Below are 18,403 nucleotides of genomic sequence, written 5' to 3'. Positions count from 1 at the left end.
CTGCTGTGAAGTCATAAAGGCCTTCCAGGCCAGTCTGACAGGCTCTCTGGGAGCCTGTCAGTGCAGCTCTACTGGTTTGCTTACACTAAACGCAGAAAGCACAGCTGCAGAAGGAGGAAAGAAGTCAGGGAAGGTAGGGGGTTGGTCAAGCACGTCAGGTATTTTTTTTTTTAAACCTTTGAAACAGAGGCCATGTTATGTATGGCTTCCCTATTAGTCCACCGCCACTGCGTACCAGTTTAAAGCGGCGGCAGGCGGTTTTGCAGGTCGTACAGAACCAAGTAATACACGGACAAAAAATTAATTACGGAGATGCTCAGGGTTCTGAGTGGCATTATAGACAACTCGAGCATCGCTCTTCTTGTCTATTTGATGTCACCCAGAACCCCTCGGTACAAAACATCCCTGTAAGTCACTGCTACCAATCTATAATTCTATATATTATTCTAGTCTTCAAAATATTATTGATCCTACGAATGGCATGCCAATTCATGGAACTCGAAGCCGCTGCATAGTTTCACGATCATTTGGAAAAGAGCAAGCTCTTGTCCGATCTTCAGTTTTAGTTTTTCCTTCCACAGGGGACCCGAGAGACAGTATTGTATTGCAAGGAAAATTATATAGTGCTTTTCATAACCCTGCACAGCATAGAACACTTTCCTGGGTGGTCCAGTTGCATTATATATATAGCACTTCACAGCCCTTGCGAGATTGCCAAGTACTCCAATTGCATCGGGTTACTTGACGCCCTTCCGAATGTATAGATGAAATGTTGGTTTGGCCTACATGGGACATGTTGATGAGGTACATGAGGTTTCATGATGTAGCAGGAGCACAGTCTCACGAGTGTCATTCGCTTAGGTATGGGTGTTGCAGACTGTATAAAAAAGATGCAGTTGTACATGCAGGTATCTAACATATTTTGGGGTAGGTAGTAGACATAAAAACATTTGGGGCCGATTTCGATACATGGAGTACACCCCCAGTGGCAGAGAATCCAGCCCGTTGGAGACACTGTTAAACCATCAAGGAGCAATAAATGGGGTCTACCTAGGAGCGTCAATGGAGCAGCATTAGAGCAACCCACTGGAGGCACAGATTAACATTCCACTGAAGACAATGTTAAACTACCGAGGAGCATTATACAAAATCTACCCGGGAGCTAACAAGGAACAAAAGAAATTAAGTTGTTGGCAGGACAAGAAGTTGTTGGCCAATAGCGAAAGAGTAACAGAGTAACGTTTTTTTTTTTACAGAGGGATTTAAATTGAGAGTGTAGTAAGTCGAGCTTCACTTAATAAACTGGGAGTTCACAGAGTGAGGTGAGGGAGGGGATTTGCAATGTGGTCTTAGATCAACGTCAGAGGTATACTGGTGAATATCGTTCCAGTAGAAAAGGATAATTAAGCTAGGCTTAAGGGCAGCGTGTTCTGGTTTGATCTGCGATAAGTAGACTGAAACGAGCAGCATCATAAGACGAAGAGAGAAACTGAGGAGACAGGATGAAGTTCTGGGAAGTGTCGAGTATGACACCACATGGACAGTGAGACTGTGGTTCATTCGGAACATTTGACTCTATGTTTGGAGAGAGACGGTGCAAGGAAGACTGAATGTTTGCTTAAGGAGGAGAGGCAGACGAGGGAGCATGTATTCTAACTGGGTGATATGGGGTGTTATACCTGGGTGGTATGAGATGTCGTTTTGCCTCCTTTTTCTTAGAAGACATCATTGATATTAGGTTGAGCTAGTAATGAAAGCAATGTGTCATCTGATGGTAAGAGGAGTCCATGATGCAAAGCTCTAACAGTAATTAACAGTAGTGGAAGACAAGTATTTAGGCCCGATTTAAGGCCGACCGTAATGGAGCAGTGGTCCACAAGCAAATTGGTACCATTGAAGTCTGGAAAAGAAAGCTAACAGTTTAAGCAACATTTCTAAATCCTAATTTTAAATGGGTCTTTGCCACTTATTTGAATAGAAAATCCTCTCTGTGTGGTCAAAGCTGAAACAGTAGCTGCCACAGTGGAACTGCAGGTTGGATACTTGAAGCAGGTTGGTCCCACTGATGCTCTGGAGCTTTTCAAGTTTTAGCTGAAAAATCTTCCAAGTCCCAATGCACAAAGGGACTTTGCAGTTTTTTCGGAGGTGCAGAGATCTCCGTGTTGGACATAGCTGAAATTCAATCCAATGCAGTGGAACAGAATCTGGTTCTCGGTGAAGCTCTGAAGCAAAGCAAACAGGTTTCAAAGTCCCAGACTTTCTTCTTGTGTCTAAACTACCACAGGTTTCACTTCTAAGGCCCTCAGCGCACAAACGTGTACAACAGTTGTACAGCATGGTTGTTAAAACCCTTGTGTGTCATGGTTATCAAACGTTATTGGAAAAGGGCACCTCACCCACATTTTTGTGGTATACTTCATCAATAGAGTCCTTCGCCCATCCTAGTAGTCAAGTATCATTAGAATTGACTTAACCTTTTAAAGGAATTCGATGTAAATGACAACTGGATAATTGCAGGGATCCAGATATGATTAAAAAAAATACCTTAAGGTAAACCCAAAAGATATCTCCTTTATTGGTGGGTACCCTGGGTATGGTTAAAAAAGGGGACTGTGGGAAGTTCACGGAAGGAAAATGCTACTTACCAGTATGCATCTGTTCTTGGCATGTAGAGCTGCAGAGTTACACACTATGCATAGATGACCACCTAGTGTTGGGCCCGGATGTTTGCAGTTTGTTTTGTTGTAGAAAAGTCTTTGGAAGTCACGGGATAGGTGGCTCCTCCTTTGGATGATACTGCGCATGGGCATCGGCACCATCCCCAGATTGTTTTTCGCCATTAGGGAAGTGATGGAGCTGTACAAGAAGTATTGATGTCCATGTAGTTTGTATCTAATTAAGATAATACTGGAACAGATAAAGGTAGAAGAGGCAGGTGGGCGTGTGTAACTCTGCAGCTCTACATGCCAAGAACAGATGCATACTGGTAAGTAGCATTTTCCGTTCGAGGCATATGAGCTGCAGATTACACACTATGCATAGATTGTATAGCAGTACCCACCTTAGCGGCAACCACCCCTATCTGTTGCAGTTGTTTGAAATAGAGTTGTTAGTACAGCCTGGCCCACAGTGGCTTTTTGCTTAGTTTGCACATCTACACAATAGTGTTTTGTGAATGTGTGCGGTGTAGACCATGTAGCTGCTTTGCATATGTCATCTAAGGGAATGTTCCCTAAGAATGCCATAGAAGCCCCTAACTTTCTTGTAGAATGGGCTTTTGGGGGAATTGTTAACGTACGTTTGGCTTTCTGGTAACAGATTTGTATGCATTTGACAGTCCACCTTGCAATTCCAGATTTTGATATGGGATTTGCTTTATGTGGTGGTGAAAAGGACACAAAAAGTTGTTTTGCGAAAACTTTGTGTTCTTTCTATGTAATAAAGTAGCGCTCTTTTAACATCTAAAGTGTGTAGGGGTCTTTCAGCGACTGTTTGTGGCTGCGAGAAGAATACGGGCAGCTCCACAGATTGATTTAGATGGAATGGTGAAATGACTTTTGGAAGGAATTTAGGATTAGTACGAAGAACCACTATGTTATGATGCATTTGCAGGAAAGGTTCTTGAATGGTAAATGCTTGCAGTTCGCTTACTCTTCTAAGAGAAGTAATGGCTACTAGGAAAGCTACTTTCCAAGTTAGGAATTGCAATTCGCATTTGTGTAAAGGTTCAAAGGGCGGTCCCATGAGACGTGTGAGAACGACGTTAGAGTTCCACACTGGTGAAGGTGGTGTTCTGGGAGGGATTATTCTTTTCCGCCCTTCCATGAAAGCTTTTATAGCTGGTACTCTAAAAAGAGATAGATGTAGTCTATTTTGTAAATATGCTGCTATAGCAGCAAGGTGTAACCTGATAGATGTGTATGCTAAGTTACACCTTTGAAGGTGTAGGAGGTATCCTATGATGTGTTGAATAGACACATCCAGGGGGTTTACGTGATTGTTTTGACAGTATATCACAAACCTTTTCCACTTAGCAGCATAACATGCTCTGGTAGTGGGACGTCTAGCTTCTTTGATGGCGTTCATACATTCTTGAGGAAGGTTAAGGTAACAGCACTCTATGACTTCAGGAGCCAGATCGCCAGGTTGAGCTGAGCTGGGTCTGGGTGTCTGATCTCTCCATGGTTCTGCGTTAATAGGCGTGGAGATAGGCTTAGTTTTAGGTGTGGCACCACAGATAGTTGCAGCAGTGTGGTGTACCACGGTTGTCTGGCCCAAGTTGGAGCAACTAGAATGAGTGTTAGGGAATGTTGCTGTAGTTTGCGTACCATTAATGGAAGTAGTGGGAGAGGAGGAAAAGCGTACGCAAATCGTCCTGACCAGTTCATCCATATGGCATTGCCTTTGGACAATGGGTGTGGGTATCTGGCAGCTAAGTTTGGGCATTTTGCATTTTCGTGGGTGGCGAAGAGGTCTATCTTAGGGTGTCCCCACGTTTGGAAAAACGGCAGAAGAACTTGCGGATGAAGTTCCCACTCGTGGATCTGCTGTATCTGTCGACTTAGTAGATCTGCCATGGTGTTTTGTACTCCTGGGACATGTTGGGCTAAGAGGAAGATCTTTAGAGGGATAGCCCATCTCCATATCTGCTGTGCTAACTGAGAGAGCTGCAGAGAGTGTGTCCCGCCTTGTTTGTTTATGTAGTACATCGATGTCATATTGTCCGTGCGGACTAAGACGGCTTTGTCTGACACTTGAGTTTGAAATGTTTTTAGGGCTAGAAAGACAGCTAGCAACTCTAAGTGGTTGATGTGGAGTAGCTTTTGTTGCGGTGTCCACCTGCCTTGCATGGTGTGATGCAGTAGGTGAGCTCCCCTGCCGGAGAGCGACGCGTCCGCTGTCATGATTATTTGGGGAACTGGCACTAGGAACGGTCGGCCCCTTGAAAGGTTTTTTGTGCTCCACCATTGAAGAGAGCGACGAGTCCGACTGTCTACCAACACTAGGTCTGTTAATTGGCCATGAACCTGGTTCCACTATCGTGCTAGGCACTCTTGAAGTGGACGCATTTGCAGTCTTGCGTGAGGTACTATAAATATGCAAGATGCCATAATTCCTATGAGTTGCATGAACACTCGAGCTGGAAGCGAGTGTTGTGGTTTGAATTTTGTTAGTAGCGTTTGTACCCTTGTTATCCTGGCTTGGCCGGGATAAGCTAGTGTTAATTGGGTGTTTATTGAAGCACCGAGGTATTTTTGTGTGTGCGAGGGTAGCAGATGTGACATGGTGTGATTTACTGTGAATCCCAAATTGTGGAGTAGAATTGAGGCGTGAGTGTGTTGTACACACTGGCTGTATGAGCTTGCTTTTATGAGCCAGTCGTCCAGATATGGGAAGACGTGAATCTGCTGTCTTCTTAAGTGTGCTGCTACGACTGCTAGGCATTTGGTAAACACTCTTGGTGCTGTTGTGACTCCGAATGGGAGCACTTTGAACTAGTAGTGCTGCCCGTCTAGCACAAATCTGAGATATTTTCTGTGCGCTGTGTGGATAGGAATGTGGAAGTAGGCGTCCTTGAGATCTAGAGTTACAAGGAAGTTGTTTTGTAACAGGAGAGGAAGGACTTGTTGAAGTGTGACCATATGAAAATGGTCTGACTGTATGTAAATGTTTATTGGTCTGAGGTCTAGAATAGGTCTCAGAGATCCGTCCTTCTTTGGAATTAAGAAATATAGGGAGTACACTCCCTTGTTGAGCTGATGCTTTGGAACTATTTCTATTGCATTTTTCTGCAGGCGAGATACCACTTCCTGTCTGAGCAGTGTCAAATGTTCTTGTGACACTGGACGCTGTCTGGATGGTATGTTTGGGGGTGGATGTTAGTTCTGAACAGTAACCTGACTGGATTATTTGAAGCACCCACCTGTGTGATGTGATGTTTTCCTTGGCAGGTAGATGTTGCTGTAGTCTTCCCCCGACCAGAGTGGAATGGGGCGGGAGGAGGGGAGTCAATGGGTAGGGGTAGAAGCAGAGCGGGAATTGTTGGTCTTGCCTCTGCCCTTGTTGTTACCACCCCTTACCATATGTAGATTGTGTGGGGGCTTTGTATGAGGTGGGAGCTGTGTTTGAAGCATATCCTCTGTTGTTACCTCTATAGGATAAGCGTCGAAATGAACGTCTGGGAGCCTGCGACTGCAAGGCTCCCATAGATTTTGCTGTGTCTGTATCCTTCTTCATTTTTTCGAGGGATATGTCCACATTGGGTCCGAATAAGTGTTGCTCATCAAAAGGTTGATTGAGTATAGCACTCTGGACTTCGGGTTTAAAACCTGATATGCGTAGCCACGCATGTCTACGCAGCAAAACACTTGTGTTAACTGCCCTGGAGGCGGTGTCTGCTGTGTCAAGTGCACAACGAATTGAGGTGTTCGTATTATTTTTCCCTTCTTGGATAAGCTCATTAGCTCTATCTTTGTACTTATCCGGGAGGTGCTGCATCAGTGACTCTAGTTCATCATAGTGTGCTCTGTCATAACGTGCCAATAATGCTTGTGTATTGGCGATACACCACATGTTTGCTGCTTGTGAGGCGGTTCTCTTCCCTGACGCATCAAGGAGTTTAGACTCTTTGTCAGGTGGGGGAGCCTCACCGGACGTTTCTGAGTTAGCCCTTTTGCGTGCGTCTGACACTACAAGCGAGTCTAGGGGAATTGGGCCTTTAATGTAAGCTGAATCTGAGGGTGCAGCTTTATATTTTTCTCTATTCTTGGGTTAATGACCAGAGTTCTAACTGGATCTTTGAAAACCTCAGGGGTGTATTTAATAACTCCTTTGAGCATGGGTAAAATGGATGAAGATCTTTGTGCATTGTCAAATGTATCTAGTAGGAAGTCTTCTTCTACTGTGTCTGTATGCATATCCACCCCATGATATTGCGCCGCTCTTTGTACCAACTGATTAAAGCCCATAGTGTCTTCTGGCAGGGAAGGCCTAGAGGGGTATATGTCATCTTGAGGGACGTTTGGAACGTCTGGCGTGTTATAATCGTCCCATGGGTCAGGTGAGCCTGGGGGAATAGATGGATCATCTGGGTTACCCCTTATGTTATCAGGGCTATCATCCCCATTTTCATCATGTATGATAGAGTGTGTATAGGAATGCTGTGGCAGGGGAACAGGTGGTGCTGGCATAGGTGGAGGAGAAGGGGAAGGCACTCTTAGCGGGGAAGTGGCTAGGTCCTTCTTCTTTGGGGGAGGAGCCGGTGCAAGAGTTTCTAGTGGTCGTTCCTTTGAACTTAAAGTTAGTTGACCAGTAGTTGGATCTCTCACCAAAGTCTTTTGTGCAGGGTCCGGGTGAAATAAGTCCTCTGCAGAACTGTGATCTTTTGTTGTGGAGGAAGGTTTTGGCACCGAAGTTGCTTCTTTTGTTTTTTTGGTAATGTCCTTTACAGGAGAAGCTGGGCTCTTTTTCGGCTCCGACGATTTTTTCGGTGCCGATGAAGGTTTCAGATCGGGTTGTTTCTTGCTTTGCCTGGCTCCGACCTTGGTTTCGGTGCCGAGGTAGAACTGCCTGTTTCGGTGCCGATGGTTTTGATGTGGGCGTGGCAACCGATGGTGTCTTTTTCGGTGCCGGTAGTTGTGCGTCGGCACCATGTGGAGGTCGACTCGAGCCCGAGTCGCCTGAAGGCTTTGTTAGCTTCTTAGCCGGGCCCGAAGGTGGGGCACTAGAAGCAGTGTCTCGGTGTGTACCCGGGCGCAAGGGTGTGACCGAAGCCTTTTTGGGGTGTGTCGAGGAAGGGTCGGGGTCGACGGTCTTACTTATGACCCGCTGCGCTGGAGTGATGTCCTCGACATCGGAATCTTCTGCCTCGGAGTTGCTGTCGACGCCATGTTGTTCTGGGACGTCGATGCCTTCCTCGAAGATGAGGTCTGGAATCGGAGCTGAAAATCTCTGAGCCACTGTTCTCCGAGCTCTTCGGTCCCGGATCGTCTTCTTGGAGCGGAAGGAGGAACAAGCAGAACAGTCTCTGGCCTCGTGCTCCGGGGAGAGGCAAAGGTTACACACCTCATGAAGGTCGGTGTGGGGAAACTTCGACCCACATTGAGGACACTTTTTAAATGGCGTCCTTTCCATGAGCTGGAGTCAAGGCCTAGTTGGGCCCAAAGGCCTTCAACGGCGGCCGGAATCGAAGTCCTGGATGTTGATAGAGTAGCGTCGACTGGAAACGCGTTCTAAACTGAATTCTCGAAGCTGGTGAGGATTGCGCGCCGACGGCAATCTGTTTCAACACGGAGCGCTGGAAACACATCCGAGCCCGGTGGCGGAAAAAAAAACATCTGGGGATGGAGCGGATGCTCATGCGCAGTATCATCCAAAGGAGAAGTCACCTATCCCGTGACTTCCAAAGACTTTTCTACAACAAAACAAGCTGCAAACATCCGGGCCCAACACTAGGTGGCAAACTATTCATAGTGTGTAATCTGCAGCTCATATGCCTCGAACATTAATGTTTCACACATCCACTATCTGCCTGCCAACATGTTTCGGCCCTTCTCAGTGCTCAACTGGGTTGGTGAATTTCTTCAGGGCTTATTAGATCTACCTACAAAGCAGGCAGTGATGCATTAATCTGGTGTAGAGGAAGAAGGCTCACAAACCTGCATTACTAGTTTTTAATGATAAACCTATGAAAAGTATATAAAACAATCAGGGAATTATAATGTGTGCAATAATTATAACACTTAGGGAGCGATTATGATGTAGTGGTGTATTCAGATACATGCGTAAACCCGTTTACAAACGAGTTGGACTTAGGTTAAACACATTTTAACTTGTATCTGATCATTTTCGGATGCGTTAAATACCTCAAGGCTCATTTCATTTCAGCAGGTCAACCCTGCAGAAATTTAACAAGGGAAAAGCACACCGTACTTACCGTATCAAGTGGATTTTGGTGCGTTAAACACCAAAATTCTTACGTTATTCCACGTAGACTCACAATAGGTGCTATTTATCGCAGCTGATAAATAACTTACCCTGTGGTATTGTTATTTATCAGGTACACTAAATAGGCACCTATACTCGCCAACAGTTCCATAGCGGTGTAGAAGTTTTGAAGTGGTTGTTCGAGTTAAGAAATGAATAAAATAATAGAAGAATGGATGGTGAATAGAAGAAATAACCTGACACATGATGGGCACTTTTTAACTGTGACTGTCAACTGCTTGACTTTGATGCAAGGAGGTGTTGCTGGAAGAAGAGTGATTTAATCACCTTTGTAGAGTGGAGGAGGAATGGTACATAGAGAGCTTCAGTTGGATGCACTTCTACATCCTTGGAATACAGCAGGCAAAGGCTTGGCATATGGTCTTTTCCTACCTGCGTTGTAGTTTTGGCTGTATGTATTGTAAACCAAACGTAAGTATTGACCACTTTCATTGGTGCAATTGGTGTTTTCATTCACAGCATTATAGATGTTCCAGAAGATCTTGAAAATGATACAGGTAGAAAGGAAAAGTCAATGGAGTTCTGAGGGTAAGTCTTATTCTATCCGATTTTCAAAGACCTTTGGAACGGAAAATAATTGAATGAAAAACAACACTTTCGGTGGTGCCAGGTTGATGCTGGCCAGTAAAGCACTCCAATCTGTTAACTAGCAATAGGTTCACTGCAGGTATAGCAGTTTGAAGTTGACTGAAGGCAAGAACGGCTCTACTCGGTGAAGAAGAGTTGGTTGATGCAATGCAAGAATAAAGCTAGGTATTGGAGTAAAAGGCTAGTGAAATTAAGCTGTAAAGCGGTCTATATTAATTTTGAGTCATTTTTAAACAATGTTGGCTTGCTGTAATTTGTAATAAGTAGACAATCCTGCTTGTGCAGGTTCAACTTGCTAGGACTTTGGCATCAATGCTTTGATAAGACCCTTGATTAGAGGTGAGTAATCTTGTTATACTTGACAGAAACCCGGTTGGCTTAAAAAGAAAATTGGCGGAATTCGCCAAATAAATAATTTAACAATTTTGAGAAAACCAGAGTTGTGTTTTTTGGCAGGAAGAAATCTGGCTGTAGATGGTTAGTTAGGCAAACTAGGCTAGAAGAAACCTTAGAGTAAATATAAGTACTTGTGGATGGTGTTTAATATCTCTTACTTGGGCTTCACATTTGACGTCCCTAAACACCAATGTAGTCAAGTCAAGTCAGGAGATTTATATAGCGCGCTACATACCCATAGGGTCTCAAAGCGCTTGAGGAAGGGTGGAGAATTACTTGTCGAATATCCAAGTTTTAAGTTGCTTTCTGAATGCTAGGTGGTTCTGAGTAAGGCGAAGGTGAGTGGGAAGAGAGTTCCAAGTTTTAGCTGCCAGGTAGGAGAAGGATCTACCACCCATGGTGGTTTTGTTGATGCGAGGTACAGTGGCAAGGGCTTGGTTGGAGGATCGTAGCTGACGGGAGGGGGTGTAGAAGGACAGTCGTGTGTGGAGGCATTCGGGTCCGAGTTCGTAAAGTGCTTTGTGTGCGTGGGTTAGGAGGCGGAAAGTAATCCTCTTATTTACGGGGAGCCAGTGGAGGTTTTTCAGGTGACCAGAGATGTGTTCTTTACGCGGGATGTCTAGTATGAGTCTGGCTGAAGCGTTCTGGATGCGTTGGAGTTTTTTCTGGAGTTTTGCGGTGGTACTGGCGTATAGGGTGTTTCCGTAGTCCAGGCGGCTCGTGACCAGTGCGTGGGTGACCGATTTACGAGTTTCGGTGGGGATCCAGCGAAATGTTTTTTTGAGCATGCGAAGAATGTTGAAGCAAGATGATGAAACGGCGTTGACTTGTCTGTTAATCGAGAGTGAGGAGTCCAGGATGACGCCCAGGTTCCGTGCGTGGTCTGTCGGGGTGGGTGCTTTTCCAAGGGCCTCTGGCCACCAAGAGTCATCCCAGGCGGAGGGGGAGGTGCCTAAGATGAGGACTTCTGTTTTGTCTGAGTTCAGTTTCAGACGGCTGTGCTTCATCCACTCGGCTACTTCTTTCATTCCTTCATGTAAGTTGGTTTTGGCGGTGTTAGGGTCTTTGGTGAGTGAGAGGATCAGTTGAGTGTCGTCAGCGTAGGAGATGATGTTGAGGTTGTGTTGGCGAGCGATGGACGCAAAGGGGCTCATGTATACGTTGAAGAGAGTGGGGCTGAGAGAAGATCCTTGTGGCACGCCACAGATGACTCCAGTGGCCTCTGACTTGAATGGTGGGAGGCGGACTCTCTGGGTTCTTCCGGTGAGGAACGAGGTGATCCATTCCAGTGCTTTTCCTTGGATTCCGACGTTTCTGAGGCGTTGTAGAAGGGTGCTATGACAGACTGTGTCGAAGGCAGCGGAGAGGTCGAGGAGGATGAGGGCGGCTGTGTCTCCGTTGTCCAGTAGAGTTCGAATGTCGTCAGTTGCAGCGATGAGTGCGGTCTCAGTGCTGTGTTTGGCTCGGAATCCGGACTGTGAGGAGTCGAGGGATTTGTTGGTTTCGAGGAAGGCGGCGAGCTGGTTGTTGACAGCTTTCTCGATGACTTTGGCCGGGAATGGAAGAAGCGAGATGGGGCGGTAGTTTTTGAGTTCGGTGGGGTCAGCTGTGGGTTTTTTCAGAAGGGCGCTGAGTTCTGCATGTTTCCAGCTTTCCGGGAAGGTGGCGGAGTTGAGGGAGCAGTTGATGACATCTCGGAGGTGTGGTGCTATGATGGAGTCGGCTTTGTTGAAGATGTGGTGAGGGCATGGGTCAGTTGGGGATCCTGAGTGGATGGAGTTCATCAGGCGGATGGTGTCCTCGGTGGAGATTGGGTTCCAGTTGTTAAGGGTGTTCAAGGGGGGTGAAGGTCCTGCAGAAGGTTGGGTGGGTTGGTCTCCGGGTCGGTTGTCGAAGCTGTTGTGGATGTCTGCGATTTTGTTGTGGAAGAAGGAAGCTAGGGAGTCGCAGAGGGCTTGGGAGGGGGTGATGTCGTTGGAGTTGGCTGATGGGTTGGTAAATTCTTTGACGATGTTGAATAATTCCTTGCTGTTGTGGGCGTTGTTGTCTAGTCGGTCTTTGAAAGCGGCTTTCTTGGCAGACCGGATTAGTTGGTGGTGTATGCGGGTGGCGTTTTTGAAGGCGTCCCTGGTGCTGGTGTTTGGGTCTTTTTTCCAGGTCTTCTCGAGGGAGCGACAGAGTTTCTTCGATTTCTTAAGATCATCGTTGAACCAGGAGGCGTTTTTGCTGCCTAGTTTGATTTGACGTTTTTTCAACGGTGCTAGGGTGTCGGCGCTGTTGGATAGCCATTGGGTGAGGTTAATGGCTGCTTGGTCGGGGTTAGAGGAGTGGGCGGGGGGGTTTAGAAGAAGCGATGAGGAGATCTGGTCGATGGTGATTTTGTTCCAATTTCTTCGCAGGGTGGGTTGAGGATGGTTGTGGATTGTGGTCTTATTGTAGATAAAGTGAACGCAGCTGTGGTCCGTCCAATGAAGAGCTGTGGTGTGACTGAATGAGACATGTTTGCTGGAGGTGAAGATAGGGTCGAGTGTGTGACCTGCAATGTGGGTGGGGGTAGTGACAAGTTGTTTGAGTCCGAGGTCGGCGAGATTGTCCAAAAGGGTGGTGGCGCTGCGGTCATTGCTCTTTTCCAGGTGAAAATTGAGGTCTCCCAATAGAATGTAGTCCTCGGAGGGGAGGGCGTGTGGGGTGATAAAGTCAATGATGTCGTCACTGAATTGTGTACGAGGTCCTGGGGGCCGTTAGAGGAGGGTGCCTCTGAGTGTGGTCTTGGGGTCGGTGTGGATCTGGAAGTGGAGGTGTTCGGCGCTGGCAAGGTTGACGTCTGAGCTGGTTGAGATGCGGATGGAGTTCTTATGGACGATAGCGATGCCTCCTCCTGTTTGCTTGATGCGGTCCTTACGGATGATCTTGTATCCTTCCGGGATGGCAATGGTGATGTCTGGAGCTGATGAGGCATTCATCCATGTTTCTGTTAGGAAGGCGACGTCCGGAGAGATGGTGTCTAGTAGATTCCAGAGGTCGATGGCGTGTCTGTGGACCGAGCGGGTGTTGAGCAGGATGCATTTTAGGTGGATGGTGTCAGGTCTCTGTTTGGTGTTGGTGGATGAGGAGTTGGTTTTGGTGCCGTCAAACTTGCAGGAGTTGCAAGAGAAGGGTCCATGGGTGTGTCCAGGAGCGGCTTGGGCGCAGTTGGGAGAGCGGCCGGGGTTAAGAGCTAGGAGGGTGGTGGCATCGTAAGTGATGCGAGTGTGCTGGGCATTGCGGGAACCAGGGGGTCTGGCGCTAGGCGCGGTCTCGGCGCGGACGGGCGTAGACGGGCTTACCTTTGGCGCACCTTCGGCGTGGCCGTAGCGCGTGGACGTTGCGCGTGGGACCATCTGCCATAAATGGAGAGTGGAGGGGGCGGAGCGTGGGAGGGGCAGCAGGGAGGCGGTAGTGTGGATGAGGGGCGGGCCAGGGGATACCAACAACAAAATGGAGGGTCAAAGGGAAAGGCAGACAGGGGCAGCAATTACAAATGCGTCGAGTGAGCAGTACAATCAAAACAAATGCACAGACACAAGAAAAATTAGCACAACAGCCTGAGCGAGGTCGCGCTAATTATGCCAAAGACTAACAGCGGCGCTATGCGTGAAGAAGCGCTATAATGCTATGGAGCTCGGTAAACAAACAGTAATCACAAGAAACGATACCAGGGATGCGTTATCACGGAGCGTTTCAGCTGCAGATGAGGAGGAGCGTGAGGGAGCGACCGTTCTGAAGCAAGTCCAGGTGGTCACTTGTATGATGATGTAGATGTAATGTAGATTCTTCCATTTGCAGACTGAAAAAGTTTAGAAGGGACTATGGAGGCCCTATGCTGCACCTGGCATATAAAGTGCTTGTCCCATCTCTTGCCTTTTATGGAGTGGAATTGTTGAGCCTGAGCAATGCCCTAGACTAGGAAAAGCTGGGAGGGAGCAAACTTAAAAACTTGCTATTCATGCCTTCATCTGCCATGGACTAGTCCATAAGAATAATAATGTCAGAGGAGACCAAAATCTAAATGCTCTGCAAAGAAGAGATTATTAAAAGTGAGCTCAGCTGGGCAAAGATGTCTAGGACGTGGTTATAACAAATGGCTGCCACCCTGAAAATAAAAATGTCTCCACAAAAAATGAATGGGGCGAGTTAGGCTTTCAGGTCTCAAGGTAAAGGGATTGTTTTATTTGCATTCAATAGCCCTCCACTTCGGATATACGCGAATCCTGGGATAAAGCGCTACCTTTTTGTATTTACACAAACATGTAAGCCCTCAATTACGGAATGTCATTTTTAAATTTATGCTTTAAATCTTTTATTGATTTTCAAGCAGAGGAAAGAATAACAAGACCCCCTGCTCCTCAGAGACATTGCAGTACGGACACAAAGTGTCACTAATGATAACATTACAGAGTAACATGCATGATCTGCCGAAGAAAACATTCAGCAGGAGCTGAGGAAACAGATCAACACATAGAACCCAGCCCCACCACCCACCTCCCCCACTCCCCCCCACTTCGTCCAAACAGAAAAATAGAAAAAGGGAAAAGCCAAAAGCACGGGGTGTTATCGTGGACTTTTAGAATTCCGCTCCTGTGGAATTTACCACCATGCCTGCTAGTGTGAGAGTGAGCTTCTCGATTCCCAGTACCATACAGAGTCTCTGCAGCCAACCTGAGTGTGGCTCAGGCTGGGGAGAGCACCAATGCGCCAGTATATTCTAGAGGGCCGCTCCCAGGACGATGGCAACTAGTCGGCCCATTCGGGATTTCAAAGGATATGTTATCGGGTTGGGTAGACCCAGAAGGATGTACGTAGGGAAGCGCAGGAGTTGTGTGTCGAGATGAGAATCTATTTCATCGAGGATTGGGGTCCAGTATGATTGGATGCAGTCACAGCTCCACAAAAGATGCTCTAGGGTGCCCACCGCCCCGCAGCCTCTCCAGGACAGAGCGCTTAGATGGGGGTCAAACTGGTGAAGGCGCTCAGGTCTATAGTACCAATAGGTGGCCACTTTGGTCAGTGTCTCAGTAAGGCCTGTGTGGTATGCTGAGTGTCGGGCCCTATAATAGATGCCATCCCATTCTTTGTGGGATTGTGTCCTACTCAACTCCCGCTCCTAACACATCCGCCCTGCGTTATATGTGAGTGCAGTAGTTGTTAGTAAATGTTAATAGAGGTCAGAAAGGAGCTTTTTAACAGAGGATCGGAGTATCAGCCATTTCACATATGGGGTTAAGAGACGCTGAGCGCCAGGTTTAACTTGCGGCTGAAGGGCCCAATGCCTGAGCTGTAAATAGGGCAGTCGCTCCGTTTCTGGGATGCCGTAGTCTGTTTTGAGTTGTGGGAACGGGATTATTCCCTCTAGGTCAAACAAGTGTCCAAGGGATCGACACGGGGTGGGGGCGCCAGTTCGTGAAGGCCTTAGGGTCCACGCCTGGGTGGAAGTCTGTATTATTGAACCACGGCGTTCGAGGGGAAGGGAATGATGTCAGCTCGTGGGTGGTAGCAGTGCAGTCCCAGGCCTCCATAGTCGAGCTCCTGATGTAGGACGCATAAAGTTTGGGTGGCCTATGCGTCTTCTGGAGAAAAGGAATACCTTGCAGGGGCATGGCCGCGACCGCTTGGTCTTGGAATAGCCAGTGCTTTTCGTATTGCAAGCGGTTCCATTCCACCAAGTAGTGGAGCTGCATAGCATAGAAATAGAGCTGAAGGTCAGGGATTCCTACTCCTCCCTGCTCTGGGGGCAGGATTGCGATTGCGTGCTTGAATCGCGGCTTGCGGTTTAGCCATATAAATCATGCCAGGTCCGACTGGGTTTGCTGAATCCAGCCAGCAGGAGGGCGTAAAAAGAGGGTCTGGAAGAGACAGAGGATCTGGGGAAGTCTTTTCATTTTAGTAGCTGCTATTCTGCCCAGCCAGGAGGGGGAATGGTGTTTCCATTGGCATAATTCTTTGCGGACGTGGGCGCGGAGCCTGTAGTAGTTGGCGGTGATAGTGGCCTGTATGGTGAAGCCTAATTGCACCCCTAAGTATGGGATCGTGGTGGTGGACCACTGAATAGAATGTTCTTCCTGTATGTGAGCTAACGTGGTCGGAGAGAGATAGAGATACAAAGAGCAGTCGATTTGTCCATGTTGATTTTGAAACCCGAGGCTTGTGCAAAACAGTGTAATTCAACAAAGAGAGCCCGTAATGCCTGGGTCGGACTAGTGAAGAAAGCAGAATGTCGTCCGCATATAAGCTAACCATGTGTATATCCCCCCAAATTTAACCCAGGTGGTGAGGGGGTGGTGTCGGACTCTCAGCGCCAGTGGCTCCATGTAGAGCGCAAAAAGGAGGGGAGATAGGGGATACCCCTACTGAGTACCTCTGCCTATGGGGAATCGGGATGATGTCTGACTATTGACTCGGATTGTGGCTTTGGGGGAGCGATAGCAATTAAGATGCGGGTGCGCAGTTTCTCTACGAAGCCGAATCGCTGCACAACCTGTTCCAGATCGGGCCAGTGCACCCTATCGAAGGCCTTCTCAGCGTCGATGGCCAGTAACATGTGTTTCCCTTCTGTGCGAGATGCTTTCTCAATGAGGTGCAGTACTCTCTTTGTGTTATCACTTATTTGCCTTTGTGGTATGAAGCCCACCTGGTCTGGTTCCACCAATTGGGGCATGTAGGGCGCTAGTCGGGTCGCAAGGATGCTCGTGTAAAGTTAAATACCTATGTTTAAGAGGGAGATTGGTCTATACGAGCTGCAGAGAGTTTTGTCCTTTCCGGGTTTCGGGATGACTACAATTGATGCTTCTAGCATTTCCTCAGGGATAGCTTCTTGTGTAAAGGTGTTGAACAAGTCCCGCAGGAGGGGGGCAACCTGGGTGCAAAAGGTTTTTGATAGAAGGCCGCTGAATAGCCAACCGATCCAGGCAATTTACAGAGCCAAAGACGGGATATCGCCGCGATCACCTCCTCTGTCCCTATATCTCTACCTAAGTGGGCGGGCTGTGCTGGGAAAAGAGTGGGTATTTGTGCAGCCACCAAGTAGTCAAAGCTGTGGAGTGCGTCTGGAGAATTGCACATGTTCTAAGGCCAAGGCCGCTCACTGTGTGTCATGTGGGTATTTCTGGGCCGCCTCGCTTCCGCTCCCAATCCACGTGGCCCCCGGGGGCTCAGTCTTCGGTGGCGCCCCTAGTCAAAAAGGAAGATCATCCTGGAGTGATTCTGAAGTCATTGGATGACGTCAGCCAGCCATTCCTGTGGACGTCATCGCAAGCCATCCTGAAGTCTGCCCACAGGGCCGATTATTTAAATGGAATGACTCTTACTGTAATCACAAAAACTACGCTAGGATGGCGTTCTGATGATGACTTACTGTAATCACAAAAACTACGCTAGGATGGTGTTCTGATGATGACTTACTGTAATCACAAAAACTACGCTAGGATGGTGTTCCGATGACTTCCACTGACAGGGAGTGATTACCTTTTACAACTCCACGAATACTAACTGACAACATCAGGATGAGTGAGAATGACTCCAGGATGGGCTCTAGACAATTTAAGGATGACTGATGATTATTCCTGGATGATCCCATAACCGCTTCAGGATGGAAGTCAATTACTCTGGGATGATCCCATAACATTTTCAGGATGAGAGTGGATTATTCCTTGATGATCCTATGACCGCTTCAGGATGGCTATTGATTACTTTCGAATGGCCCTATGACATTTTCAGTGTGAGTGTAGATTACTCTCGGATGATTTTATGTCAACTTAAAAATGAACATGTATTACTCAGGATTATTTAAAACCCCTTGCATGCTAATGACATGGCCAGCTCGTCATGCAGTACCACTGGAGCTGTGCTTATGACGAGCTGGCCTGGTCATGAACAATGGGATTTGAATAACTCCAGCACCCAGCCGGAATTGCCTGTAGCATTGAAGGTGTTAAGGACAACTAAAGAATGTGTGGCTTACTAAATGATGACTACATAAGGATGATTTAATCAATATAGTATGCCTGTGGATCACTAATAAATCATTACGGGTTGGATTACACCTTGACAATTCCATGTTAGGAGCACATTGGCAGACTGCCAATATTGCCTTGCAGGGTGCCACTAGGAGAGTAGGAAAGTGTCTTGTCTACCTCTTTCACTAGCACCGCTGCACCATTAGGCAGCTGAGAACCATGCCCACACATTGTCACTATAATGTTCAAAGGGATTTGGAGCACCCTGCTGACACGTCACAGCTGAATTACCTCATGCATCATGGTCGATGTGGTTCAGTGTTACTCGCTTCACACACAGTTCAGTTTGTTGGCCAGTGCCAGTACTATAATGCAATGTTGTCTGCCAGAGTCTAGTTTAGGTTTTGTAATACTATGTCTAC

General features: G+C 47.2%; 1 protein-coding gene across 4 annotated transcripts in view; it reads right to left on the bottom strand.

The window, feature by feature from the left end:
• Nucleotides 1-18,403, bottom strand: part of BAIAP2 (BAR/IMD domain containing adaptor protein 2) — a 494,598-nt gene that overhangs the window by 16,117 nt on the left and 460,078 nt on the right. The gene's annotated exons all lie outside the window — the stretch shown is intronic.

The sequence above is a fragment of the Lissotriton helveticus genome, chromosome 7 (assembly GCF_964261635.1).
Source record: "Lissotriton helveticus chromosome 7, aLisHel1.1, whole genome shotgun sequence".
Classification (NCBI taxonomy): domain Eukaryota; kingdom Metazoa; phylum Chordata; class Amphibia; order Caudata; family Salamandridae; genus Lissotriton; species Lissotriton helveticus.
Note: the sequence above shows the minus strand (reverse complement) of the source record. Positions and strands in the feature narration are given on the sequence as shown.